Source organism: Peromyscus leucopus, chromosome 6, assembly GCF_004664715.2.
Source record: "Peromyscus leucopus breed LL Stock chromosome 6, UCI_PerLeu_2.1, whole genome shotgun sequence".
NCBI lineage: Eukaryota > Metazoa > Chordata > Mammalia > Rodentia > Cricetidae > Peromyscus > Peromyscus leucopus.
This window is the reverse complement of record NC_051068.1, coordinates 30,718,762-30,730,899: the sequence shown is the minus strand read 5'-3', so window position 1 is coordinate 30,730,899 and position 12,138 is coordinate 30,718,762. Positions and strand designations below refer to the sequence as shown.

At 46.4% G+C, this 12,138-nt stretch overlaps 1 long non-coding RNA gene across 1 annotated transcript; it reads right to left on the bottom strand.

Moving 5' to 3' along the window:
- Window positions 1-3,541: 3,541 nt before the first annotated feature.
- LOC119088269 lies at window positions 3,542-6,517 on the bottom strand. The gene is made up of 3 exons (XR_005091893.1): window positions 6,138-6,517; window positions 5,182-5,281; window positions 3,542-3,647 (listed from the first exon to the last, which is right to left on the bottom strand). It is a non-coding gene; the product is annotated as an uncharacterized LOC119088269 (long non-coding RNA).
- Between the last annotated feature and the right edge of the window lie 5,621 nt (window positions 6,518-12,138).

The following is a 12,138-nucleotide window of genomic DNA, read 5'->3' as shown; positions in this document are numbered from 1 at the left end:
AGTCCAGAGGCTTCTGAGTAACCTTCACCGGCGATAATATAACTGTGTGGATTTGTCATCGTGGAGCAGAACCATCTGTCATTTTTATAAAGCATGTAGACTGTGGCCATCTAAATTGGCCTTGGACAAGGCAAATTCAGCATGAAGATTTTGAAGCTTGTAGCGAGTGCAACCAGATGGGAGTCAGGAGGCGTGCCTCTTGCTGGTGGTAGAATCCAGAGTCCTTTCTCCCTATCTCCAAAGGATTGCCACTTCACACAGAGACATTCTGTGTTTGTAGCAAAAAATTATCATAGTTTCTGAAAACCTTTTGGAAAAAATATTTATCTAAGGACTTTTCTGTTCATTAAGAACCTGGAATATGCTGAGACCTCTGATTTTGAGCTGTGTTCCAGACATTTAGAAACTTCTCTCTTGTCTAAAAGTTCTCTGCTGGGGGAACTACTGTTTCCTCCAGGGTCATTGGGAAAAGACTGTGAACTCACCCTTTACTGTGGAAGCAGGTCCTGCACAAGGACTTTGTGGGTGCCTGGAACAACCCCTTCCAGCATGCTTCTACTCTGAGGGAAGATAGACCACCAAAAATCCTTTCCACGCCTCTCACAATTACAGTTGTTAGGTTCCACCAGGAAGAACCAACTGCCCTGTTTCCCTGGTACGGTCCGGCCTTCATCTTCAGAGCGAGACATTGTTAAATCCCTTCCTCTCCGGTTCCTGGTAGAGACCTGCGATTCCTTGTGATGAAGGGCTGTTTTGTCAAGGCAATGGGTGTTGGCTCTGCTGGGGCAGCTGCCACAGACTTTTTGATATGCTTCAGGGTTTGGTGAGGTGGTAATGAGGCTTCTGCCTGACCAGTTCCATGGAATGGCTGGGTGTTTACCCAGAAGGCTTTGTTCCTGGCTATGGACCATCAAAATCTATTTCCCTGGTCTGAAGACTCTATACTTCCAAGGACATTTATCATTTCATTAATCATTTAAAAAAATATTTAAATATTTAAATTATTTAAATATTTATTTTATGTGTCGGAGTGTTTTGCCTGCATGTGTGTCTGTGCACCATGAGCTTGCCTAGTGCCCATGGAGGTCGGAAGATGCCCTGGAACTGAAGTTATAGATGGTTGTGAGCCACCATGTGGGTGTTGTTAGGTCCTGGAGAAGTCCCACAAAAGACCATCATCCATGTATGCAGTCAGCAAGAATGTTTATTGTGGGGGTCCCTGAACCTACGTCCCTGTGCAGGGCACCATCTGTGGGAGGCCAGCTCCCACCTTTTACAGGGTTCCTATGAGGAGGAGAGAGGAATAAGGAATATTAGGTAGAATGATAGGCCTAGCTGACGAGAGGAAAGACAGAAAGAAACACAGGATAAATTCGGGAGGACCTGGGTCAATACCCAACAGCTCAGAACTATATTCAAAAGGGCTTTTTATAACAATGCCACAAGGCGAGGCAAAAGACCTCCCCCTTGCTAGATACAGGCAAATGTAGACCTTTCTAAACACCTGGTACCTGGGCCCATGGTCCAATCATCCCCTTGTGCAGCCTTGCTGGTAAAGCAAGCTCAGATCTCACTGGGAAACCTCTGTGGGATGCCACAGTTTATTATCTTGAGAATAAAGGTACCATCATCCTGGAGCTGCACATCCTACACAAAAGCAAAATGGCGACCTCGAGAGAGGCTTGTAGGCTCCTTTTAGGCCAAGCTAAGGGGAGTTCAGGAACAGTTAGTCATCTCAGATATGACTGGCTTTCGTGAGTGGCAATCGTATTAGTATGTTCTAATTGACTGGGGTTGGTTAAGGTTGCAGTTTTTCCATTTTCTGGCAGTCCTGGACAAGTCCCAGGTTTTGTCCTTATTTGGTTGTGACCTTGAGCTGCTGCGGGGGGTCTAGTTCAGGCCTGGTATGTGCAGCTCCCACCCCCCCATCCCTGCTGCCTGGGGCCTTGGAGATTGATTGTCCTTTGTTCGTGGCTCCCTCAGAAACGGCCTGTCCAGTTCAAAGAGGCAGGAACTGAAGCCTAGTTCTTAGCTGAGTTATTGGGAGCCTGTCATGGTATTTTCCTGGCCTTCTCAGGTGTTAGGAACCAAATCCAGGTCCTCTGCAAGGGCAACAAGTGCTCTTAACAGCTGAACCATCTCTCCAGCCCTTTATTTCATCAACATTGTATGGTGTACATTTTCCACATTTAAAAAGCTCTGACTAGTGACTTTTTTTTTATCTCTTGTGACCTCCATTGGCCTTGAACTTACCGTGTAGCTGAGTGTGACCCTGAGTTTCTGATCCTTCTGTGTCTACTTCCCTGAGTTCTGAGATTATAGGCCCGAGCCACCACGCCTAGCTTGTGCCACGCTGGGGCTGGAACTCAGCTCTGTGCATGGTAGGCAAGCCCTCCACCAAATGAACTGTGTCCCCAGTCCTTAATGACATATTATTTAATTTCAGTGCTCCGTGGTTTATAAAAGAACGGGATGTGTTGCAAAGGAAGCTGTCTTAATGTCAATGACAAACAACATCTCCTTGAGCTCTGCCGTAACAAAGTGCCATAGACTGGATGGCCTAAGTAGCAAAAAATACTTTTTTATAATCTGGAGTCTAAAATATAAAATCAAACTTCCATATGATTCTGTTTCCGGTGAGGACCCCTTTCCTGGCTCACAGATGGCCTTTCCTTGCATTGTGTTCAAGAGGTCTCTCTGTCTCTGTCTCTGTCTCTGTCTCTCTCTCTGTGTAGTTAAGTTTTATAAAGCTTCTAATCCTTCATGAATACAGTCATGGTGGAGGTAAAGATGTGCAACATGTGACTTTTGGGGACACACACTCAACCTCTTTGACCATGTAGTTCTGTGTTTGAAATCGTAGGATACAAACCAAACAGGAACTGAGGATGGCTGGGATCAATGTCGCTGAACACTAGGTCCTTTTACCCTCTTTAAAGTTCTACCTGGTTTTCACAAGGATATCGTGTAAATCAGGGCTTCCTGTCGGAGAAGATGAGGTGTTTGTAATGCTTGTCTTTTTTTTTTTTTTTTAATTAACTTATTTTATTGGTGTTTTGCCTGTATGTCTGTCTGTGTGAGGGTGTTGGATCCTGGAGTTACACACAGTTGTGAGCTACCACGTGGGTGCTGGGAACTGAAAGCTGGTCCTCCAGGAGAGCAGCCAGTGCTCTCAACTGGGAGCCATCTCTCTGGCCCCTTCCTGACAACCTTATATAAACCTGTATCACTGTTCCCCTCTAGAGGGGCCTTTGCTCCTCTGTCTCACCATTTCCTCTCTTATGATTCCTCCTCTCATTCTGCTTAAAAAATAGTTTATTAAAAAAAATTAAAATTGCTGGGCAGTGGTGGCACTCGAATTTAATCCCAGCACTGGGGAGGCAGAGGCAGGCAGATCTCTGTGAGTTCAAGACCAGCCTGATCTATAGAGTGAGTTCCAGGACAGCCAGGGAGGGGTACACAAAGAAACCCTGTCCAAAACAAAAATTATGCTTGCTTGTTGATTTATTTTTTGTTCATGGCATCCATGTGGAGACCAGAGGACAACTTGCAGAAATCAATTCTCATGTCTACGATGTGGGTTCCACAGATCAAGCTCAGGTTGTCAGGACTGGGGACTGAGCCCTCTTGTCCACACTCATTCCACTCTAAAAAAGAAAAAGATGTGTTTATTTATCATGGGTACAGTGTTCCTCCTGTATGTATCCTTGCAGACCAGAAGAGGGCACCAGATCTCATCACAGATGGTTGTGAGCCACCATGTGGGTGCTGGGAATTGACCAGGGTCCTCTGGAAGAGCAGCCAGTACTCTTAACCTCTGAGCCATCTCTCCAGCCCTCATTCTACTTTTTAAGTCAGAAGAAAACTTTACAACATTCAATTATTAGGCTACATCATATCTTTTCTGTTTAAACATTTTACCACAGTGTGCCTGTGATTACTGTAATAAATTCTACTGTTACAATTTTCAACATATATCTTGGATTTAATTTTTAAAATTCTTTATTTTGGTCTGCGGCAGGTCACTCCAAATTCATCCTTAGCATCGTAACATTATCCCGGTGTTACCAACACTGTGCTGCTGCTTGGTGGTGATGATTTTTTGCAGTTTTAAAATTATGATAAAAGCGGGCTGGAGAGATAGCTCAGAGGTTAAGAGCACTGGCTGCTCTTCCAGAGTTCCTGAGTTCAATTCCCAGCAACCACATGGTGGCTCACAACCATCTGTAATGAGATCTGGTGCCCTCTTCTGGCCTGCAGGTATACATGCAGGCAGAACACTGTATACATAATCAATAAATAAATCTTTGAAAAAATATGATAAAAGCAAGAATAAACGTCCAGGTATATCTGCTTTGAAAAGATTAGTCAAGTGCTAGCAAGGGGTGAACATTGAGCCCTGTCTCTCATGGATTCTGCTCTGCAATTGAGGTAACTCTCTACCGTTGACCAGTCAAGATGTTTGATTTTTTTTTTTTTTTTTTTTGGTTTTTCGAGACAGGGTTTCTCTGTGTAGCTTTGCGCCTTTCCTGGAACTCGCTTTGGAGACCAGCCTCGAACTCACAGAGATCCACCTGGCTCTGCCTCCCGAGTGCTGGGATTAAAGGCGTGCGCCACCAACGCCCGGCGTTTGATTATTTTTTTAACCTTAATTTTTATTTATTTTTTATTACATTTTGTGCTGGTTAGTTTTTTTTTTTTTTTTTTTTTTTTTTTTTTTTTTTTTTTGGTCAATTTGAAGCAAGCTAGAGTCAAGAGAGAGAACCCCAACTGAGGAGGTCTCTGCCCTGTAAGCAAGTCTGTGGAGGCATTACCTAGATTTGATGGCTAGCTGTAGGAGGGCCCTGCCCCTTGTGTGAAAACCGGACTGAGCAAGCCATGGCAGCCTTCCCACGTGGTCCCTGCCTCTGCCCCTGCTTCAGCTCTTGCCTGGGCTTCCCTTAGTGATAGACCATGATGAGAACACATAAGCTAAATACACTCTCTCCTTCCAAAGTTGTTTTGGCCAGAATGTTTTAAGACAGCAACAGAGAAGCAAAGCGGGACCCATTTACTTCTGGTGAGTGCGCACTTGCCACAGCAGACATGTGGAGGTCAGAAGACATCTTGTGGGACATGTTTTTCCCCTTCCACCACATGGGTCCAGGGGGTCACACTCAGATTGTCAGCCAGTGCCATTACCCAGATGACGAGCCATCTCACTAGTTTCTTTTCTTTTCTTCCTTTCTTCTTTTTTTGAGATAGGGTCTGCACCAGGCACATATGTGGTACACAGACGTATCTGCACTCACACACATAAAATACAAATAAACCTTACAAAAATGAACCCAGGTGGATGTGTATGTAGGTTATATGCAAGCCCTTTTATTTTATTTATTTTAAAATATATTTTTACCCTTTGAGAATTGCATACAATATAATGTAATCATATCCATCCCCCAATTCCTACCAGATCCCAACTTCATGTCCTCATAAAAACAAACAAACAAACAAACCCGCAGAGTCCAATTTTCTGCTACCCATATTCCCATGGGTATGGGGCCATCCACTGGACAGTGGTCAAACTACCAGAGGCCACACCCCTAAAGAAAATCGTCTTTGCCCCCCTCCAGAAGCCATCAGCTATCAATAGCTCCCCGATCAATAGCTCCCCAATCAGGGGTGGGTTTATTTTACTTTTTATTGAGACACAGTCCCACGTATCCCAGGCTGGACTCAGTCTCCCTGTGTAGCCGAGGACGAGACTGAACGTCATGCTCTACCTCCCCACTCCGGGGACAACACGTGTGGGCCGCCCACTTTATATGGCAGTGGGGATGGACACGGGAGCTTCTCATTTGCTAGACTAGTCCTCTCCTGGCCGAGCCACGTGCCGAGCCACTGTTCATTATTAGGGTCTTGGGTATCCCAGGATTTGGGGAGGTCTAAGAACCAATTCTCCGTAGATGTGGAGGGATGGACAGACTGTACGTGGGAGGACAGACTGACAGAGCGGATACTCAGAGCATCAAAGATGAAGTCATATTCACAGGGAGCCTCACTGATGCTCCTCGGTAGCCGAGGTCTGCGATTCCATTTATTTGGGGATTTGATTGTGGTTGGTTTGGTATGTTTTTGGGTCAGGAAAGCCTGCCTACCCCTTCTTGCTGCAGATAAAAGTTGTTCTTTTCCACGGCATCCAGCGGCGTCTTGCAGACCGACTGGAACCAAGCGATCAAACCCGGTTCTCTCTCACCGGCGAGTGTTCCGGCTTCGTGGCTGTTCTTCAGGCATAGCAGACGTGCCTCTGTGCCTTTGTACTTTCTGTTTCTTATGCCTGGCACACGCTACCATTCCAGGATTAAGTTTACCCCTCCCCCAAGAGTCATGCCAGGTAATGCCAGGGATGACTGTGGACACTAAGTACTCGCTGTACTTCCGGTGTACTTTACGACCGCAGTGTGGCAGCTGATGCGAGGGAGCTCCTGCTGTTTTCCACACTTTACTGTTGAAGACATCGGAAGTCACCGCGGAAGCAGCGCAGGTGGGCTCCTGGCTCGGGCTGCACCATGCTTCTTCACCCCTAAGCCCGGCCTCTGCAGCAGATCTCCCCTTTTCTGTGCTTTGCTAGCCAAACTAGGTCAAAGGTGGTTAGTTTCCATCTTTGCCATCTGCTTCTTAGCACACTAAGTAATATTAGTAATTGTTAATAATTTCTTGATGGCCAACTTGACTATAATCCTTATTTGTTCAGCCCAGCACTAATCTAGGTGTTATTGTGAGGTAACTGTAAATTCCGAGGACTTATACAGTGCATGGATTTTGGGGACAGGGAGTCATGGCCACTGATCTTCTGGAAGGGGCTGACTTAATCTGCCTTAAAAGCAGAACTGGAGTTTCCATGAGGTCTGCAGCTTCCAGCCTGCCATCTGCCCTATGGATTTTGGACCTGCTTAGCTGAGCACGGTTACGTAAGCCAAGTCCTTGCAATAAATCTCTCTTCCAGTCGGGTGAATCTGTCTGGTAAAATCCTGGCTGATGCAGTTTGTTACAGCTGGCTTCTAATGGGTCAGTGTCTTCCCCATTTCCCTCACACTAAGTCCCACCCTTGACTTTCTCCAGCGTACCTTTAAGAATCTTTCAGAATTCCTAAAGTTTTGAATGTGGTCACACTTGCATTAGGTCCAGTTTTCGATTGGATCATGAACCCTGTGAGAAATGAAGGCATTTCTTACATAATCTGTAAAACCTCAGACTGACTCTCACTGAAGCGGAAGTGGATTTACTAGGAAAATAAAGAAGCCTATGCTGCAGAACTGTCCTCTCTATCCCAACGTTTTTTCCTTCTTTTTAAAATTATCCCCCACCCCACGTACGCTTTCTCTATGTAGCCCTGGCTGTCCTAGAACTTGCTCTGTAGACAGGCTGGCCTCAAACTCAGAGATCTGCCTGCCTCTGCCTCCCAGGTGCTGGGATTAAAGGTGTGCGCCACCACTGCCTAGCCTTAAAAATATTTTTTTCATACAGTATATTTGATCATGTTTTTCCGCCCCTCAGTCCTCTCAGATGCTCTCTACTTCCCTACCCCCCGACATTATGTTCTTTCTCTCTCCTTCAAAGCAAAAATAAACAAACAACCCCCCCAACAAAAACACCAAAACCAAAATTAAAACCAAATAAGCAAAAGACTAAGAAGACAAGAAAATACCATACAAAACAAAAAATCCACAAAAATGCAATTGAGTTTGTTTTGTGTTGGCCAACTACTCCTAGAGTGTGGTTGATATACCCAGCGACACTCCATCAGATTAAATGTATTTTCAACATTATGCTTTAGTGAAACAGTTTACAGTTTAGTTCCAAAGCCTGCCTCATCCAGTTGCATTATACTCTTATCAAGGATGAAGAGACCAATCATTCTGTTGATCATTAGTACTTAATTTTGCCTATTGACAAAATGAATGAGTGAAGGAGAGAGTCTGTGTTTTGCACACAAATGACTAACCATAAGCACTGACGTTCCAACACCTCTGTGACGTATGACGTGGGTAACTGGATCATATGGAAGAGGACCCTCCTCACTAATTTCCATAGTGGCTAGACTGGTTTACATTGCCACCAGCGGTATATAAGCGTTCCCTTCGGTTGTTATTCATTCTTGCCATTTTTTTTTTTTTTTTTTTTTTTTTGGTTTTTTTGAGACAGGGTGTCTCTGTGTATCTTTGCACCTTTCCCAGATCTCGCTCTGTAGACCAGGCTGGCCTCGAACTCACAGAGATCTGCCTGCCTCTGCCTCCCGAGTGCTGGGATTAAAGGTTATTTTATTTTATATGTGTGAGAACATTGGTTCTCTCCTTTCCTTTTTACATGGGTTCCAGGTTCCAACTCAGATCATCGGGGTTGTGCAACAAGCCCCTTTACCTGAAGAACCATCTCAATGGCCTGTCAGTGAGATTTGTAATCTACTGTTTCACCCAGAAGTCACTATACTCTCCAGAACAGGGGCTATTTTAATTGAGGAGTCTTGACTTCAGCAGGCAGAGGTGGCCTGGCTGTCGATATGTCTGTTTAGAAAGTTTCTTTCCCCAGAAGCAGACCAGATACGGTCATCGGTAGTGATTTTCCCCATGAAGAAAGGCTTACGTTCTCCAGCAGTGGCCGCCTTTCTCCTTCAGTCTGGAGGTGGGAGAAACCCCTGCACAGAGCTCCCTCAGTGATGACCGAGGACGGAGATGGATGGCTGTGCTCTGCCATGACCTCAATGGCTGTCAGTCCCGTCCTGCACTCTGGCAGCGACACAGTTGTCGTAGGTGACTACTATTCTTTTGTGCCTTCGCGTTCCTCTAGAGGCCCTGTGGGCTGAGGGATGCAACCATACAGCCGTGACACAGGCACCAAGGGTCCCCAGGGTCCTCTGTCGGCGTCTGAGGGGCTGTGTGAGGTGACGCCATGGATCTCATCTTCTCAGCTGGGACTGGTGGCTGACGCCTGGAATTCCAGCGCTAGGGAGCCCTGGGACTGTTACAAGTTCCAGGCTGTTCAGGCTGAATAGTGAGTTCGAGGCTATCCTGAGCTACACTGAGACCTTCTCTCAAGAAACCAAACCCTCAAACAGACAGACAGAAGCCCCCATCACTATCTGCTTTTCCCCTTTAGTTAGGTAACACTGGCATTGACGTGGACTTATTTGTACTCTGTGGTCAGAGCAGGCCTCAGATCTTCTCACCATCTGCCGTGTGTGTGTGTGTGTGTGTGTGTGTGTGTGTGTGTGTGTGTGTATGTGTATGTTTGTGTGTGTGTGTGTGTGTGTGTGTGAGAGAGAGAGAGAGAGAGAGAGAGAGAGAGAGAGAGAGAGATTTTCCTTACCCCAATTCCTTTTCTTTCAGTTCACACATGTCTTTTTAAAATTACTCTTATTTTATTATTTATTTATTTATTTATTTATTTATTTATTTATTTATTTATTCTTTTGGTTTTTTGAGACAGGGTTTTTCTGTGTAGCTTTGGTGCCTGTCCTGGAACTCGATTTGTAGACCAGGCTAGCCTCGAAATCACAGAGATCCGCCTGCCTCTGTCTCCCAAGTGCTGGGATTAAAGGCGTGCGCCACCACCGCCCAGCTCTTACTTTATTTTTTATTGAAACAGGGTTGCAACTGCAGCCCAGGCTAACCTGAAACTCACTATGCAGCGCAGCTGGAAAGCATCCTGCTTCAGCTTGGTAAGTGCTAGGCTTGAGCCCTCATGCCTGACTTGCTCTCATCTGTCAGACAGTTTCATTAGGTAGCCCAGGCTGGCCTGGCACTCAGTCTTCCTGCCTGTCCTAATTTGCTTTCCATTGCTGTGATGAAAGATTCTGATGGAGAACAACTTGGAGAGGAAAGGATTTATTCAGCTTATACGTTGAGATCACCCTTCATCATTGAGGGAAGTCAAGGCAGGAACCTAGAGGCAGGAACTGAAGCAGAGTCCGTGGAGGAGTGTTGCTTACTGGCTTGCTCCTCATGGCTCTTGCACCTGTTTTCTCCCTCCCTCCCTCCCTCCCTCCCTCCCTCCCTCCTCCCTCCCTCCTCCCTCCCTCCCTCCCTCTCTTCCTTTCTCTCTTTCTTTTTTTGTTTTTTTCCGAGACAGAGTTTCTCTGTGTAGTTTTGGTGCCTGTCCCGGAATTCGCCATGTAGACCAGGCTGGCCTCGAACTCACAGAGATCCACCTGCCTCTGCCTCCTGGGTGCTGGGATTAAAGGCGTCCGCCGCCGCCGCTGCCGCCGCCGCCACCACCACCGCCCGGCTGCACCTGTTTTCTTATGCTACCCAGGACCATCTGCCCACATGGTGACAATTTCTGGACCCTCCCACATCAGCCATCACTCAAGGAAATGCCCTACAGACTTGCCTACAGGCCTGTCTTGGAGGTCTTTTCTCAACTGAGACTCCCTCTTCCTCAATGACCCTAGCTTGTATCAAATTGACAGAGAGAAACAAACAAAACCCAAACCAGCACACTGCCTTAACCGTCTGTGTGCTGGGTTTAGAAGCGTGAGCCACGCTGCCAGGCTTTTGTGTGTGATTCGATCCATGCAAAAAAGTTCCTCTTTTCTAATTGTTGTGTTTGTGTAAGCTCACCTTCTCTGTGTACCTCCCATGTGCATATTTGGAAGCAAGGCATTGTCATGATTCACTGCAGTGCTGGTCACTTGTGTTTGCTAAGTCGGCAGTGACAGTGTTCTTGTGTTTATATATGCATATATAATTTATAAAATATAAAATGTAAAAAGCACTTGCTGTTCGTCCAGAGTACCAGGGTTCGATTCCCAGCACCCAGGTCAGGTGGCTCACAACCAACCACCTGTGACTTCAACTCCAAGGGAGCTGATATCTTCTGGCCTCCTTAGGCACCCTTGAACATGTGGCGTTCACTCACACAGTCACATACACACGGAAAGAAAACAGATCTTTAAGATTCAATTCTACTAGGAAGTAGGTCTAATTGTGGGGTTGCATGTGCCCTCTGTGGGCTTATTTAACAGATTGCTGCCTGCACCCCAGAGGAGAACGACTCTGCCTGTCCCAGTAACTGCAATAGTTCTCCACACGCTTCCTTCACACATGACAGAGTGTGGCCGGGCTCAGTCTTACCCAAGTGTTGTCCAGGGAACCACAGGCACTGTGACAGCCTGTCACCGCGTCCTTCCTACTCCCTCTTCCACAATGTCCCCCGAGCCTTGATGGGACGACACTGCTGTTCTGTTGCGGACTGAGCACTCAGCTGAGTCTGTGCATTAACTGCTGCCTACTGGAAAACTAAACTGCCCTGACCAAGGTTGAGACCCGCGCTGTCTAAAGTTAGGATCACAATTATTTAGAAATCCGTTTGACGGTTAGCTCCACTCGGGCCTATGACCTCCCCAGCCGCGGCTTTTTGACCACCTTACAGAACGAGGCGTGGCTTTCCTCTGGCAGTCAGAAAGCAGTTGATTGCCCCCGTAACATTCTTCTGGGTTGCATCCGTGGGCACACCCTGCAGAGTCCACTGCCGGAGAGGACCATCGATGTCTTTTCTTTGCCAGCCGCCTGCACAGAACCTTGGTGTTATGGAAGCTAGCCGTCAGGGAAGAAATGCCCAGGTCAGTTCCAGAATGATTTTTTCCCCCTTCTTTAAAGATGTGGGTCTCAGGTACCCAAAGCTGACCTTGAACTCCCTATGTAGCCAAGCTCGACCTTGAACTTTTGGCTCTCCTGTTCCTATTCCTGGAGTGTTCCAACTACAGGCCTGTATTATCTTGGCTGGTTTATGTGGTATTGGAGTCCTACACAAGGCTTTGTGTATGCTGGACAAATATCCTACCAATTGAACCAGCTGTCCAGCCCTCAGGTTTTCTCTGTATACCTGCCTTCTTAGAAATTCCCATAACACTCAAGGGCAGCACCTACAATCCTTTTCATTTTCACTTTAAAGTGAAAGTTCCTTTCTGAGCCCAGGGAAGAGTCTCTCAAGTGTTAGGACTCCATCTTATCCCTGGACGAACTACTTTTTTATATCATTTATTTCTTTAGATAAAATGGGGCTGTTTTTTGGTTGTGTTTAGAAGCAGGGTCTCATGTAGCCCAGGCTGGCTTTGAATTCCCCTGCGTAGCTGAGGCTGGCCTTGAACTCATTCATGCC